At 38.2% G+C, this 16,639-nt stretch overlaps 1 protein-coding gene across 7 annotated transcripts in view; it reads right to left on the minus strand.

The window, feature by feature from the left end:
• The window catches only part of LOC139808718 (uncharacterized), a 56,300-nt gene that overhangs the window by 12,012 nt on the left and 27,649 nt on the right, over positions 1 to 16,639 (minus strand). For 3 of the 7 annotated variants that reach the window (XR_011730932.1, XR_011730931.1, XR_011730930.1), the window contains 2 exons: positions 10,954 to 11,146; positions 7,563 to 8,089 (listed from right to left, as the gene is read on the minus strand). The exons of the other annotated variants lie outside the window; for them this stretch is intronic. The gene's annotated coding sequence lies outside the window, so the exon portion shown is untranslated. The remainder of the gene's footprint in view (positions 1 to 7,562; positions 8,090 to 10,953; positions 11,147 to 16,639) is intronic. 7 annotated transcript variants of the gene reach the window in all.

Here is a 16,639-nt window from a genome sequence, read left to right on the forward strand (position 1 = left end):
TAGCATTATAAAAATAAATATCGCGTGCGCCTTTCCTGTGCGCGGGGCTTCGAATTAATAAGGTATACATGCTACTTGATCCACTCACCGTCTCTTAATACAAAGCGACAATATCCCAATAGCAAACGGCAATCAATAGTTACGGGCAATGTGCCGCGGTTCTTCTCTCTTCGCTGCTCTGAGAGAGGGGGAGTGAGAAAGCTAGAGATATGGAGAGATAGATAGATAGATAGATAGATAGATAGATAGATAGATAGATAGATAGATAGATAGAGAGAGAGAGGGGGGGAGAGAGAGAGAGAGAGAAGTGTATACGTATATGCCCTAAATCGACAATCGGAGTTTGCTAACGAGCTATCGTGTATCAATCGTAATTTGTACGCACGCTACACGTAAGCATATAAATACGTCGCGGAAATTGAAACCGGTGTTACTTCGACGGGTAGTTTAGTTTCGCCGTGCTGCACACCCGCGGCAAAATGTATCTCGCATCGCGTTTGTCGGCACTTTCGTCGTCGCGTAAACGTAGAGGTCATTCGGCTACAAATTGAAATTTATCGAGATGTTAAATCAAGAATCGCCGCTGGTACGTTGACGCTTGATTCTGTGGAGATCGAGAAACGCGAGATTTCATCCGTAATCGAAAGGAATTAAAAAGAAATCGTGCCAGATGCGAAATAAAGCGCTATCGCGAATTTTTCGCGCGTGCATAACTTGCGACTTGCATATCAATCTTGCAAGGGCATACGTTTGAATTAGCTGTAAGTCCTTCAGTCAATTAGAATTCTATCGGAATACACCACGGAAAGAAATGAATTAATGTCAGTTTTGTATCGCTTCTTATAACGCTCCAATTCAAATCCAGCATTCGTAAGAGCTTGTTGTCATTTCATTCCTGTTGGTATGGCTAACAAGCGTTTTATTCGTCGTTCACTTCTTTACGTCTCGGCGAAAGGATACTGACGTTAAGGGATTAAGGTCAGCGTGCGATTGAACAAGCAACGTGCAACGTCGGTCGGAGTGTGAAATCCTCGTATTTGCATTTTTTAAACGAGGGAGGCAAGAGGAATATGAAGCGTAAAATGCGAACGAGCAAAGTTTAAAAGATTTACCCCGTACAGTCTTTTATATAGCCATAATAATATACAAAACACATTTCGCGCATACTCAGAGCAATGTAATATTTCAAGTGCGTGCATTTGACATAAATACATATTTTGCTTCCAAAATACAAAATAATATTCCTTTATTTCCGCATCAAATTGCTCAATTTGTATTTTGGTCCATATTTTTAACGGCCTCCTGCGTTTGAAATATATTTTTACACGATATTTTTACTTGTTTTACTAACACTCGCGATAAATATTTTTTCAATGGCGTTATTTGCGTTTTTTTGTTGCCAACAAGAAATGTATTATCGGAAAAAGAAAATAGGCATCAAACGACGTTGCACAACGCAACGGTAAACGCTCACTAATGATTCCGTCGGAATGAGCCTCCAAGAAATTGCGATAACGATTACACGCAATTTATAGCATACAATTACGATAACGATTACAAGCTAAAAAGATTCCATTATCGAAACAAAGCTGACCTCCGTGACTAACTAGACGAAAGACGATATGGGAAACCGACGTATTCGTGCGCCTGATGATGATACGAAGCCATCGATCGCCACTCGAATTCGCTTCGGTGTCGCGAACAATGGGCCGGCGTCGATAGAAAACGAATATAAGCGTGCTATCGATTCCTTCGCTACTACGACGATTCTCGAGGAGGACCCGAGTGCGATATTACGAGCAGCAATATATTACGCTATTATGAACTGTGAGCGAGTCACGCGAGATAACGCGCTCGTATTAAATTATTAACCCGCCTTGGTGTACAGCATTACCGTGGCCGTTAAATTGCCGAGAAGCCGGGGCGCGATAGTGCGCTATCACGCCCCATCGCCGAAAGTTCGCGAACACCTTTTAACAAGAGGGCAATCCTTTTAACCGCGTCATTGGCTACAACTTTTATCATTATCCGACTAGTTTCTTCCGATATTATCGCCGTATTACTGTTTGCGTTTCTGCACTACGGCGTAGCATGTTGTCAGTACATTTTGACTGATAATCGATGGAAGACATGTCTATAAAAACCACGTACTTTTACAATATTTTAAAACGGGTGGTGTCAAGAGAGCGTTGCCATTTATTAACATACGCACCGAACTATGTATAAATTCCGTTCTCTTCCGTTTTAGATAAGTGATACTTGGACCATTTTATTTTTCCCGCGAACCTGTCTCCCATTATTGACTCCTTAATATGCGTCGGAGAAACACGCGCTTTGTATTCGGTTCACAATAACGCCGCAGAAGTTATGTATACACATAACACCTCGAGCAAGAAAGTTATTCGCGAGTTTCGCGTGTCAAAAGTTACAAACGACCGTCTGCCATTCGGTGAGAGAACAAAGACGATCGACAAATTGGCCCCGAATTCCCCGTTGTCGCTGCAACGGCGACGTGAACAATGATTTTCTTTTCGGCCGTCGATCGAGCGCGACCGACTTTACGCGTTCGCTCGGATACGGTCAAATACAATCGTTTCCGTGAAAAATTGCTTCCGTAATAATACATTTCGAATACAAGAAACGTTTAAGTTTCGTGCTGGACGCGACAACAATGAAACGTCACGTTATCTTAAATATACATTATCAATCATTGACTTGACGCAATTTTATCGTTTATATCGCATCGGAAGTCTTTTGTGAGAAGTCCTTTACTTTCCAAAGCGACAGCTTCGCGACGGCTCGAACAAAAGTTCAAAACGTCTGAATTTCTCGCAACTGTTTCCCGCAAACGCACGTTCGATTCGCTTTTCCACGAATAAATACTTATATTTATTGATAATAATGATAATAATGATAATAATGATAATAAGCTTTCGATTTGATGAGATGCTGAAGGTAACTAAAAACTCCGTATTTTTATTTTTACTTCAGACGGAGCGAGGGAAGAAGGGAGGAGAGAAGAAGGAAGGGGAGAGAGAGAAAATTTAAATATTTTTTAAAGAAATCAATTTTTCAGTATTAAAAACTGTGTACGGGACTAAATATCCGAGGTATAATAAGTACATTAGCTAGCAAATACTGCAAATTAAATAAAAAATAAATTAGATTATAATATCAATAACAAATTCAATAATACATTAAAATAAATGATATTTATATTTGAAAAAAAGGAATGGCAAAGAAAGAAAAAAATTAATCGATAATAATGCTTATATCATGAATGTGTTTATAATTTGTTTTTTTTTTATTAAAACAAAACAATATTAGAGTCTTCTATTTAAAACGCTAAATCACTGGTTTACACAATTACACAATTTACTTTGTCATACGTTTCCAGTTACATTAATTAGTAGTTTGTTGCTCCTGAACTCCGCGACACGGAAATGCATATAATAATTTTCAGCGGTCGTACCTGTATTTAGTTACCGCAAAAGAAATGTCACCATTAGCGATATTAAACAGTATTATATTACGTCGCTGGAGAACAGCGACGTAATTAATTTAAAAGTTCTAGTATAGAGAGAGAAATATATTGAAAGAATGTGTTCCGTATTATTGCTTTATATTTGTAACGTAAAAAAGAAACTTCGTAGAAGATAAGTAAGTACGGACAGTTGTAACACGTTTATTCAATTAAAGATACTATAGAAATCCGCTGTTCCGTATCGTTTGTAATAGCAATTCGAGTTATGTCTTACGGACAATCAAAATGGAAACTATATTTCTTTTTTATTTATTTTTACTTAGTACGGTTTATCGTTCGATTTATCTTCCAATAAATTTGAGAGATGAAGCAAATCCACAATAACAATGACATCTTTCTATTTTTCCACAATTGTTTGCTTTTCACGGATTATTTTAGGCAGAATTCTCGAGTTTTTTTTTATTGTGCACGAATGTAGATGCGTACGCTTGTACGGAATCGAGAATTTCGAAAGGAAAGCAAAGAGAAAAACACAGGTGGAAGTAAAGAGAGAGTTAAAGTAACGTATTGTAAATGAAAGAACCAAATATGGACGGACATATACACGTATGCACAGTGTGCAGTCGCGAGATTATCAAATGTTGCGGAATGAATAATACAGTTGTGAACAGTTGCGAAAAAATTCCAACGCGAAAAAAATATTGCATGTTGCAGCGAACTATATATGTGTAACGCATGCAGCTCGATGCTTTGTAGGGCGCACCTTAGGGCATCTACGTATAATTTAGCTAATTGAAGTGGGCAACGAGACAGGCAGGCACGACGCCCGCGTCAGAGGATTTATACGCGGAATGCGGAAAGAATTAATACCTATATTATCTAGCAGAGTGTCTCGCGTATCCCGCATACGCGTCACATATATTCGCCCGTAAATGTAGAAAAGTCAAGTTGAAAAAACGAACGGCATTCCGTTTTATTCGCGCTGGAACATTAGTATTATTGTGATGATGTGATATAATATCAAAATCTTTTTTTTTTTTTTTATTACGCCTACAACCGTAACAGCTGTAACAGCAGTCACGGAATCTAATTCCTGATTAATGAATTTAATATGAGATTACGTTATCTAAATTTCACTTTGCATCTTGTTTATCGAGACGCGCAAAAGACTGCAAGAGCTAAAACGTTGCACGTGACATAAATTGGAAATACAAGCATGGATATTCAGAAAAGAACAATTCCAAATTCACCAAAATATCCGTAGCCTGAAAAAATGTGCAATTTTAGACATAATCTGTGTATTATATCAGTGATTCAAAATTCAACGTCATTCATCCAAATTGTCACTTGTACATACTCGGCGCGAGAATGGAACTCGTATTCGCGAGGCAAGTCCTCCGTCGGAGAGATTTCTCTCTTTTTTTTTTATCTTTTTCGTTTACGAACGCGAATTCAGCGTAGGTCGATCCTTTTCCGGTGTTAACGTTCCGCGCTGCGAGAGTTTGCGACGTCAACCGATCGGCGGTATCGAGATCGTTAGGAAATTAATTGCTTGTCGTATGGGACGACCTTTCGCAGCGACGATTCGATTCGCCTGCTGGCGTCGTGTTACGTTGCGTTTCGCCGCTGGTATCAGAGCCCTTTAATTCAGGGAACGGGTAAAATCGCGGTGGCCGGGGGGGGGGGAGGGAGGGGAGGCGACCCACTTATCTTTCACGACCTCGCGTATTTCACGACGCATACGTTACCTCGTTTAACTCTCCGACAGTTGCGCATTTTCGGATTTCGCGGCTGATCGTGTAACGAACCGAGAGACGATATACGACTTAACTTCTTATCTAATGAGAATATAATGCTCAATTATACAAAGTAAATGTTTTCAGATGATGGAAATTGCTCGCGTTTGTTATTAATGTAAACACAAGGTATTCCCGTTCATCGTTAACCGGATACCTGCTTCGTAAAGATACGCGACTGTCGGAAATTAAGGCTAAAAGATTCTCGGATCATCGACTTATGCTATTCGTTGCATTTGATCTCATCCCTTGGATCGCTCCAATAACGATTTATTACGATCCCTTTAAATCATTCCGGATCTGCTTTTCTGCTTAGAATCGCGTTTGTTCTACTTTACGCATGCTCGTTACTTTGACCCAAATATGACAATCATAGATATGTTCAATTTTCCTTTAATTGTCGGCTGTTAACCGCGATAAAGAAAACTTGAAGGTGCTTCGGCTTTTTAAATTAAATAAAATTGCTTGTAATAAATACAATGTAGGATTATACTAAAATAAATGATAACAGGATGATTATTAAGATTATGTTTTTAACAGACTTGAATAGAACGGAAATTTCGATATACTACCATAATACTAATTATCCTACCATATTGCTTTAATATAGTGATTATTAAAACCATAAATTTATGTTAATGGTTCTTATGCCATAAATTCTTAAATATCTCAACGCTCAACGCTCAAAGATAATTTAGAAATAATTTTGCGTAATAGAGATGGCAAGAATAAGATGTCTATTATATTTTCAACTCTAATATGCTACTAAATAGATTTAATTCGTATAATTAAATGTCTACGACCAAAAGGCTAAGAAATTTTACATGTATTTCATACAAACACGAATTATACATATTATATATATATATATATATATATATATATATATATATATATATATATATATATATGTATATAAATAGATTATCATAACGAATTAACATATATTATCGTATAGTCAGTCCAAAGAGTGTCTACTTTTCTAGAAATGAATTAAAATTACATCCGAGGTCTCAAACTTCCATTCTATCTCTTGTCTCTATCTTTTTCCCTGGTTTGCTTAATGCAAATTTTATTTTTTCATCCAACATGTATATGATATTGAATTATTCGTCGAACGTTGAATTGTAATTTCTCGCGTAAAATTTATCAATGAAGGTATTATCATTGAAAAAGATTTGAGAATCACTGCTTTAACGGATACTAGAAGAACCGCAACGGAAAGCTATCTCTCTGCCTGTATTGCTATATCTATCGCGGAATCCGGTATATACGAGATTTTAGTCCAAATTGCTGAGCGCAAAAGGGTCAACAAGCCATCCACTTGCTGAAGCACAGTTGAAGATCGTGCTTCGGTGCCTGCTTCTCGATTCGATGGAATTCGTACAAAATTGAAATGTAAAACATCGGTGTAAATGTAATCGCGCGCGCGCGTTTTGTCACTATGAGAAAACTGCAGAGAAATATGACGTACGTATAGGCGCGTATATTTACGCTCCTCTACAACTATTCGTCGTTAGAACAGAGACCTTTCCTTCTCACGGAGCGTCTTTTTGTCGCTCGCATTTAGGCTGCGACAATGAAACTTTGGTCGAGCGGACGTGATGAAGATCGATGCGATTTTCCTTTCTCCTAACGGCCTCGGTTATGTACGATAACGAGTTCGGCTGTAGTAATCTACGCTGATTGCTGCCCTCGGTGTCGCGTTTCACTTTACTTCACAGGCATTTTATTTTACGACCTCTTCGGGCTCACGAACGTATTCTTCGCGTTAACGACGCCTACGCTCTTCGTAAGATACGGCGCTAAGCCAATCCTCTGTGGCCTATATTTACGTTTTACGGTAATCACAAAAATTGTACACTCACCTCGGGATTAAAAACATTTTATCACTTACGGCCGGAGTTTATAGAAGCTATGAAAAGTCTCACCAACGATCAATCTCTCTAAAACATTTGATTAGGTCGCAAAAGAAACGCCAATTTAACTGATCCAGTTTTCACAGCGCGTAAATTAGGAGGTAATTAAAAAATCAGTATATAGAATAGGAAATAATAAGCTAAGATTTAGCTTACCCCTAATCGGGACGTACTGTTAAAATTGTCAAAGTTGCGTGAGCGAAATAAAAAAAATGATTTACGTAGTATTGATTAATCGGGCGCTGTGCGTGCTTCGTCGGAAATGTAAAAAAATAACCTCGTCCACAGAGAGCTAACAACGCACGACGTCGAGAAACGCGGCCGGAAAGGTCGCTACTTCATTACAAAGCGATACGCACGTGCCTCCTCTTCTTGAGAGTGTAGAGCGGTCGATACTCGGCCTCTTCTCCGACGAGAGTGTCGCCTCATTGACCCCCCCGGTATTTGAAGACGGCTCCCCGTATTTGAAGCGTAAGACGTTTCAATGGAAGCTGCGACTCCGCTGCTCCAGATCATTCTGAATCGAGATGATCGGTATCGATCGTCTCACGCGGTCCTCGGATTTTACAGAACGTGCAGATTCTCGCAGCTCTTCGACTTGCTGTCGCGCGCCCAGACCTTGTCGAGCAAATTGCGCACCTTCAGGCTGGTGCTGGTCCGACTGCCGCGATACTTCTTAGGCGAGTTGTTCTCCGAGCACGAGCCCAGCGGCGACTTGCTGCGGTTCTTCCGCGACCTTTTCCGGAACATCTCTCTAGTCCTCTCGGGATTCTCCAGCTTCAGGCGTATCTGCGTGAGAAGGCCGACCAGCAACTCGTCGACGTTGTGATTAATTCCGACGGATGTCTCGATGAATTTGCAATCGTAAGACGTCGCCATGGATTTACCCTCTATAACGATAAAATCGATTAAACCTGAGATGGTGTCGCGCGCCCCAAAAATCTTTCGCGAATGGACACGCGATATACCGCGTAATTAGAAAATGTGGGATAGAATGTACGTCTAATACGACCGAATAATTTATCTGAATTTTAAATTACATAAAACGATTCGGAGTCATTTTTCGACTTTTTTCAATTTTCGAATAAATATAAAATAAATGATTTGAATATCAATGATAAATTAAATAGTAAATTCTATATTAAATTTTTTGCAGTACAGAATATTTTATTTATTATCTTCCGCGAATTATTTTTATAACAATTCACTAAATATAAAATATTCATATATCATCGCGTCATTATCTCTGAACGATGACATACATGTGACATAATCGCGATAAGTACCAAAACGTGATTATTCTCTAACTAAACGATTCTCGGATGAATAGAGATTGCACCTGATTCTCATCTTTCATCTATGCGATTAAGCACCTAATTCTCGTGAATAGCATTTCGTAAGTGTGTTGAGATGATAACTACTCATCGACGACATTTCGCGCGGTTTATTCATTTCGAGCAGGATTTGTGATGATAGCAAATGAGAATTATTGTTTCGCGATATTCATGTGAGATAATTTTTTATTTAAAACGCCCTTTATTAGAGATATATTCGAATATATCTCGTAACGCCCTTTGAATTTTTCATCAATTTAAACGTAATTCTCTTGCCGAGAGAATTGAGAGAGTGCGGAATAATATACGAGTCGCCGGAAAGAGCGAGATTCGAGGTAACAGAAAATATAAACGATACGTATATCGATCGTTTATTAACAATTGACTTGAAATGGAAGAAACGTAATATACACTGCCTATTTATTTTACAATGCTATTAAATATTTCCCGATGGCGACGAATTGACTGACACACGGCGCAGTTTTTATATGGAGCGTATTATTGTTTATACACGAGGTCGCTCTGTTATTGTTCGCAGGTGTGCGGTGAAAAGGTAACGGCATTATCTCTCGAGACACGATCGTGATGAGTATCAGATGAAAACGCTCTCATTCCGAGTACGCAAGCATTTAATTAATTTTCCCGTTTAATGATTCGTAAACAATATGTCAAAGCGAAGAAGGATATCTCGCGTTCGAAGTATCACGTTATAATATTTACACGTGTAATAATTATTTTTTAATTACCTCGACTCGAACATATCTCGCATAACGGAATTTTTCGCCGATTTTCCGACGAAATATTTTCATAATTTTCGGGTTAAAAGCGCCGAGTAATAATCGTTAATTGTTCATGAAGGGAATAAGCTCGTTTCCTCGAATTGCGAATCGTCAAATTCAAGTTAACAGCGAGCCATATGGGATATTCATTGTTTATTAATAATATATCTATTTCGTGTGATTTATACGTTCGAACCGGATTACACACGGAAAACTGAATGATTATGTATTTCCATTGCGTCTTAATTAGCCATTAATTCGACTTTATCAATTGTAACCTATTGCACGGTGTCAGAATGACGTTACCAATATTTCCGAATTTCGGTTATTAACGAAACCTCGCGAGTGCAGAACGGCAGCGGTATCGCGCGCGACACGTTTAATTAGCAAGCACTGTGGCAATTAACCACGCATTTCGTCAATCGTGTAATATAAATTTGGCAATTATACATTGGCGATTTATTGAAATCCTCTGTCCACACATTCCACACAGGCTCGTCCATTTCATTAATTTAATATCAGAAATATCGCGGATCCTGGCTAAATAGCGATCTACTTTTGTTCTTTTAACGCAAAGTAGTAAAAGTAGTGAAGCAGTAAAATGTGCGTCGTATATGCGATTGACATCGAGAATGTCGTGTACGAGTGTCGTACGACCGTTTATTCTGCTTTGACGAGATTACTAGATTAGTGCGCGCATGACCGTAATTAATTGCTTCCAGGAACGAGGGTTGTTTGAGTGCTATGAAGGAGCAACAACGAGAAAACAAAAGAAGAGGAGAGGAGGCCTGGGAGGCATCGGGTGCCGGCGGAGCAACCAAAGGGTGAGTAACTTGCTATTATTATTCGTTACTTGCCGAATTTATCGTTTACAATTATTTTACGCGCGTATCATTTATATTTTGAAATATCGATTATCTTGGGCGATGCTATAATTTGGTCATGTTTGTATTTTACAGGTCAACGTGGTTTGTGTTAATTATAACTCCGCTGCTGCGCGTCGCATTGTGGTGAGTGACAAATAAAATTTTATTTTAATTCGAGGTAGTGGATTCACAAAAATTCATAGATATACATATAGATGCATACATAAAAAATAAGAATCAATAAAAATATTACAAATAAATAATTCATTGCTATCTCGACACTATCAGAATTTGTAATTCTAATTATCTGCAAACTGCAGATAATTAAAATATTATACGATATATTGTGGAATATCCTATATAGACAAATGCGGTATTATAGAAAAAAATGAGTAATTGTGAAAAAGACGCTATTAATCTAATCACGTTTACGGTACAGAGAAAGCGTATTCTGTGCATCGATGCGTTCGCTGGGGGGTTTAAATGGCTTTTTCCCGCTCTACTGCCCTCGGAGAATTTGCATCGGAGCAAAGTGAGATGCTACGTCAGTACATTTACGTATGTTGCGTTATCTACGATCGCCCTATATCAGCATTTTGCGCTAAATGTCACCTCAATGATAGATAGGCTCCTCGTTTCCTGAGCACGTTCCTAACGCGTAGCAATTTCCATTTTCGCGTGTCTCCGCGAATTGTCCGATTTGGGTAAGTAACTTTGGGGGAAGAGAGGGAAATACCCCGATTGTCGGAGCTATATAGTCTGACAAAAAAATTACCTTCGGTTGATACCAATCGGCTGCGAACGAGGTCGACCTTGTTCCCCACGAGGATGACCGCCCTCGCGGATACGTGATCGCTCCGCCATAAGGATTGGAGAACCTCCTCAGCGGTGCGCACCGAAGCCCGATCGGTCGTAGAATAAACGACGCAGTACGCGTGCGGTTCGTACGTCGAGATACAATTTTCCGGCTGTAAGCATTAATCATGACGGAGACAGATTAACACTAATGACCACGATCGAGCTTATCTGTCTCCATTTCCTATTTATGAAGTATATTAATTGATCGTCATATACGAAACAACCGTTCCGCATCGACATCTTCGTATAATTTTCAGACAAATTAATTACGCACACGCAATTAAAATCACATTTTAAATAAAATCATTAATTGGTTTTTTGCTACAAGATTATAATGCAACTAAAATGTGATTTTAATTGCATTATAATCTTGTAGCAAAAAGCCAGTTTAATAATTTTACTTTTATTTAAAGATTTATTCGTCGCTATAATCTTAAAATATGTAAAAAAAAAAACATGTGTGCGGATATTGTGGTAGAACATAATCTATTTTTTGTTTCAAAGCTTCAAACACGCAATGCAATTTTCCGGGTAGATATTAATCATAGTGGATATTAATATTAATGGTCATAATGGAGCTTGACAGTCTCTATTTCCAATTTATGATACACTATTGCATGAAACAGCCGTATTTCATATATCAACAAAGTTCGCATAATTTCCACAGAGAAGTTAATTAATATAATTATTATCTCATTTTAGTTATATTAATTTTAATATTATATGTAAAAATTCTATTCCTTCATCATTTCAAACATATTCCATTAATCCAGTAAAAGCTACATCTGTTCGTATTTTCACATTAATCTTTCCGTCCTACAAATAGTGAAATAAATATTTTTTATTTCCTTTTTCAACCCAACGAAGCCAAGGTTTTCATAGATGTATTATAAAGAAGCGCGCTCTTTTGTATGGGTATTATAAAAGAGAACTTCTGTAGAACAAGGCATTACAGGAGCAAGCTTTAGAAGTTTGCTATTACGCTTTAGACATAACTTATATATAAGAGGAATATGTCTATAGAGATTCCTTGGGGCGCATAATTATGGTGATGGCAGGGAATAAAATCAGATAGAAAAGTTGAAATAAAATTTACTATGTAATATAGAACTGTATAATTAATGGTGCCTGAACATTTTTAAAGTCTCGTGGTTTTTTTATCGTTAATGCCGAGGGGTCGAAAGAGAAAAATGTTCTAGTGTCATCACAATGGATGACATAAATTCGCGAGAGATCATACGTGTTGTTTCCGATTGAAATCGGTAGACCGGAAAAAGTTAAAGAGAAGGAATCAAAAAAGAGAATAATGTTATCTATTATGATGGGTATTTGACATTTTGAAGCTTAGCATGTTGGATTTTTATAATTAATGCGTAAATGATGTTAATTCTTTGGTCCTTGCATTTTTCGTTCATTGTTATTTGTTCTCTTTCTCTCTGTCTGGAAATATTATTTTTCATACTTGTCAATTTTTACTGAAGAGTTGACGTAGTCGACTAATTTTCAATTAACGGCGGAAATATTTAAAAATAAAAAACATTCCACGTTATACCCGATAAAGCGGTAAACTTTGACAAGACTTATTTGATTTATCATTTTAATTAAATTCGAGATTGTTAATACTATTGTAGTCGGTTGATATTATTGTGTTATTTGCCGTGGTTGAATCGAAAAATTAAAAAATCAGTGCATTTATCTTTTTACTTAAAAAGACCTATCTTTCTCTTTACAAAGCGCAATCAAGTTTCGCTGTTCATTATTGTCCACTCGAATGACGTAAAAGTTCCTGGAATAATTGCAATCGCAACGTTACGAGTATTGCAACACCCGCTCAGAAAATGCTAGGCAATAAATAGTGATCTCCGGGCGATCTTTTTCACTGTATTTCGTAATGGGTGCTCGTAACGAAGTCCAATCGAAAGGACGTTTAGTTCCGAAACGGAAGGGATATCGGCTTAAAATCACTGTAAGGGTCTAAATTATATTTCGGTGGAGTTTTGGAAAAGACGGAGTATAATGTTCAGACTAAGTTAGGACGATCCCTCCCCGGCTCTATCTGGCTTAGTCATTTGCCGTAATCTTTCTGACCTAAATGTCTGTTTAATATAAACATAGATGTACAAAAGTGATTTATTCAGACCTTCTTTTTATAAAAGCAAGCGTAATATTCGCCGAAACAATTACTTAAAATATTCATAAGTATACTTTCACAATAATACACAAGGAGAGATATTAATTATTTCGAATCGTATTAAATGTAAGTAAATCCAATTTTTGTTTTTTTTTATTGACAAAAATAAAAGTCCAGTTCGTCCGGCTAAGGGGGGGAGGGATTAGCGTTAAATCACGTTAGCGCAGTCAGTCGTTAAAGGTTAAGATCGCAACGAGAACGGGTTCTGTGATTTTGCGAACGATTATACGAAAGAATTACCTTGAACCGTATCAAAGGCGCGCTATGCCTCGTGATATCGAATATATCTAGGGATCGACCACTTAACGGTCGAACGCGCGGCATGGCTCGATGCTCGTCAATGACTCGCGGCACGCCTGGTTGAACGGAGGCAGGAGAGAACGAAGAACGCTTCGTTACTCCCTCAGGTCCTTTTTCTTATAGCCCCTCTAAGCTCGCGCGCGGGAGCTTACGGTTAGCTCGTCACGCCGTAGCTCTTACTTGGTCGGTTACACAAAAACCGCAAATCGGACTGTGTCGCGCCGCATTCGGATGCCGGACGGGCCACAGGTCTGGATAGGATTGCTCCATTTGGGAGTTTTCTCGCCGCGTGTACCCGCACCGTGAATGCAAAAAGTAACCACGTTAATTACGTCTAGTATGAAAAGGATATCTCGGGATCTATTAACCGAATTTTCGCATATATGCAATTACATTTTGATATCTTAATGTATTTTATAATTATTATAAAAATAATTTAAAAATATAGTTACTGGAAAATTATTAGGATTTCTAGCTATTTTCTCAGGAAATATATGGATGTGTTAAAAGTAAAAATCACGATTTATTTTAACTTTATCTCGTAAATACTTCTTTCGCAAAGTGTATACGAAATGATTTAATTTACTAACTACGTTTTCTTACATTTAATGCAATAAAAGAAGAGAACTGTATTAATAGCATACGGAAAATCAATAATTGCATTTTTATCTCGTTCCTTTCGCAAGTTCCTACACATGCGAGAGATAGGAGTACAATTACACAATGATTTGAGAAAATTAATTGAATAATTCTGAGAAATAATTAGAAACAAAAGCTAATAAAACACTCTCGGATACACATCACGCATTATACATATATTTACGTATTTACATTGATTAAATAAAATGTGTTTGACTCTGAAATCACAACATAAGATCAAGGGCTGCCTCATTTGCGCTTAACTTTGTTGGTAAACTCTGTTAATGAATTCGCGTAAATGCGAAATAAATATGAGACTGCTCTCTAAATTCCCTCCTCTCTCTCTCTCTCTCTCTCTCTCTCTTTCCTTCTATCTCTCATCTTACTTTTTCAAATTTATAGAGGATGTTTCCTTAACTAAGATTTGATTTCGCCAAAGATTTTTTCTTAACTTTTCGTCTCTCAGTTTGAAGCATTAAATGTGAATGTGCTGCGAGATGATAAATGAGTTGTATCTTTAAATATGTATTTATGTAAGATATCCACTGACTATTGCCACTCATTTGCGTATTATTTAATCAATCTACTTTAATGAGAATTTTATTAGATTCTATCATTCCTGCGATTCCATTTTCAACATTAATCACTTTGGTAACTAAATTGCGAGTTAAAACGTTGTTAAGATAAAATCCACTTAAAATTGTACAACTCAATTAAAAAAAATGTTTAACTTAGCTCTGTCGTAACTATAACGTATTGCACACAATGTAATATTATTTCGAGGTATTAACGAAGTAACCGTATGCATTTAATAGCAGCTATATGGTTAATAGTTAATATGAATATGTTTAACGTTATGAATAATGGATGCATATTATAGCCGCAAACCGCTGATAAATTAGTGTTTATACACAATGTTGTTTCACTATAATATATCTATTTTTCAGTAATCTATCTTCATAAATATATTAGTACAATTTTATTTACGTGACACATCTGACAAAGCGACAACAGTGCAATTTCTAATTCAGTTTTTAATAAAAATGATGTAGATACTTTTAAACTCGTTACTCTGTTCACTTACAAGTTTTTTTGATCGATACAAAGTTAGTTTTTTAACAAAAATTTTAAGAAGTCGTTTTTTCTCAAAAAATTTAAATTCCGTCTACCCTATTCATTTACCTTAAATAATTATGTTCGATAAATTATGATCTTATTTTAAAGTTCACTTGAAATTAAACTGCAAAATTAGTTTCTGTTGTTCTTATTTCGTAGCTCAAACATTCACGATCACATCATTTCTAATTGCCCATCTAACAAGGACTATCGATTTCTCGACATTCTTGTCGAGGTAAAAGGTATCTCGAATTGATTGAAGGATACATTGATGAAAATTGACTCGTTAGATCTAGGACATGTCAGATATGCCGTAGCAACCTGAGCTCGAAATATCGATTTCTTTTGTATATAAAAATATCGTTCTAGATATATTTCTAAGAAATTATAAAGAAGAAGATTAATAAAATGTAATTCGTTTTTTAATTAAGGAGACAATTTCCTCCATTATCGACAATTGGAGAGATGCCATCTTAATTTTTTTTTAATCCTATCTGTGTTAAGAAATTGCTACCCTATAAGTTTATCTGCGTAATAAATACGCATTAACTCGGTAGAGGCCGACCTAATCGAATTCCGGGACTATCAGCGGAAATCAGGATCGCGGCCTCGCGGCCTAACGTGATTAGAGGCCAGCCTTGACTTTCGCGGTACCAAGAATAACGGCGGCGCGCATCAGGCCGTCCCGCGCGGGTACGGCCTTCGGTCGCCGGAATTCCGCGGGAATTCAGGAAGTTCGGAACTCGAGAGTTCGACCGCCATTAACGTGGCGCAATCGTTCGCCGTTTTCGTCGGCACACGCGAAGATCGGCCGCATGCGCGCGAGCGCGTATCGGCGCGCGGAGCGGTCGACCGCGTGATATACGAGTTGCGTTGTACGCGAACGGCTGCGAACGTACGTTTTAATTAAAGGGTAAATTCGATTGAAATTGTCTGGCGAAGCGTGGCGGCGCGGCTCTATCCCCGCGTTCCCGCCCCCCCCCCTCCCTCCCGTCCCACAGTCAACCAACCCCCTTCCGACGTAGGCCACTGTGTATGTATATATCACGGCATGCAGTAGGGTTCCACATTTACGGCGCGGTACGCGAGTATCGTCGCGCCAACGCGTCAGCTCGCCCACCGTGGAAAATGGATTTTAATTTAATTCCCGCGGTACAAAAGCACACACCGCGTGCGCCCCTCCTGGACCGTCCTTTCAACCTGCCCGCCCCCCCGTGTTAACTCGATTACGACGTCTCCGTCGTCGTGAGAGCACTTCACCGGAGGTTCAGGCGCGGTCCCCTCATTCGTTTGTTCGACGAAAACGAGAGGAGACTGGCTGGCTGGCTGGCTAAAGATCGAGCTTGCGGCGAAAATG

Source organism: Temnothorax longispinosus, chromosome 2 (assembly GCF_030848805.1).
Source record: "Temnothorax longispinosus isolate EJ_2023e chromosome 2, Tlon_JGU_v1, whole genome shotgun sequence".
NCBI lineage: Eukaryota > Metazoa > Arthropoda > Insecta > Hymenoptera > Formicidae > Temnothorax > Temnothorax longispinosus.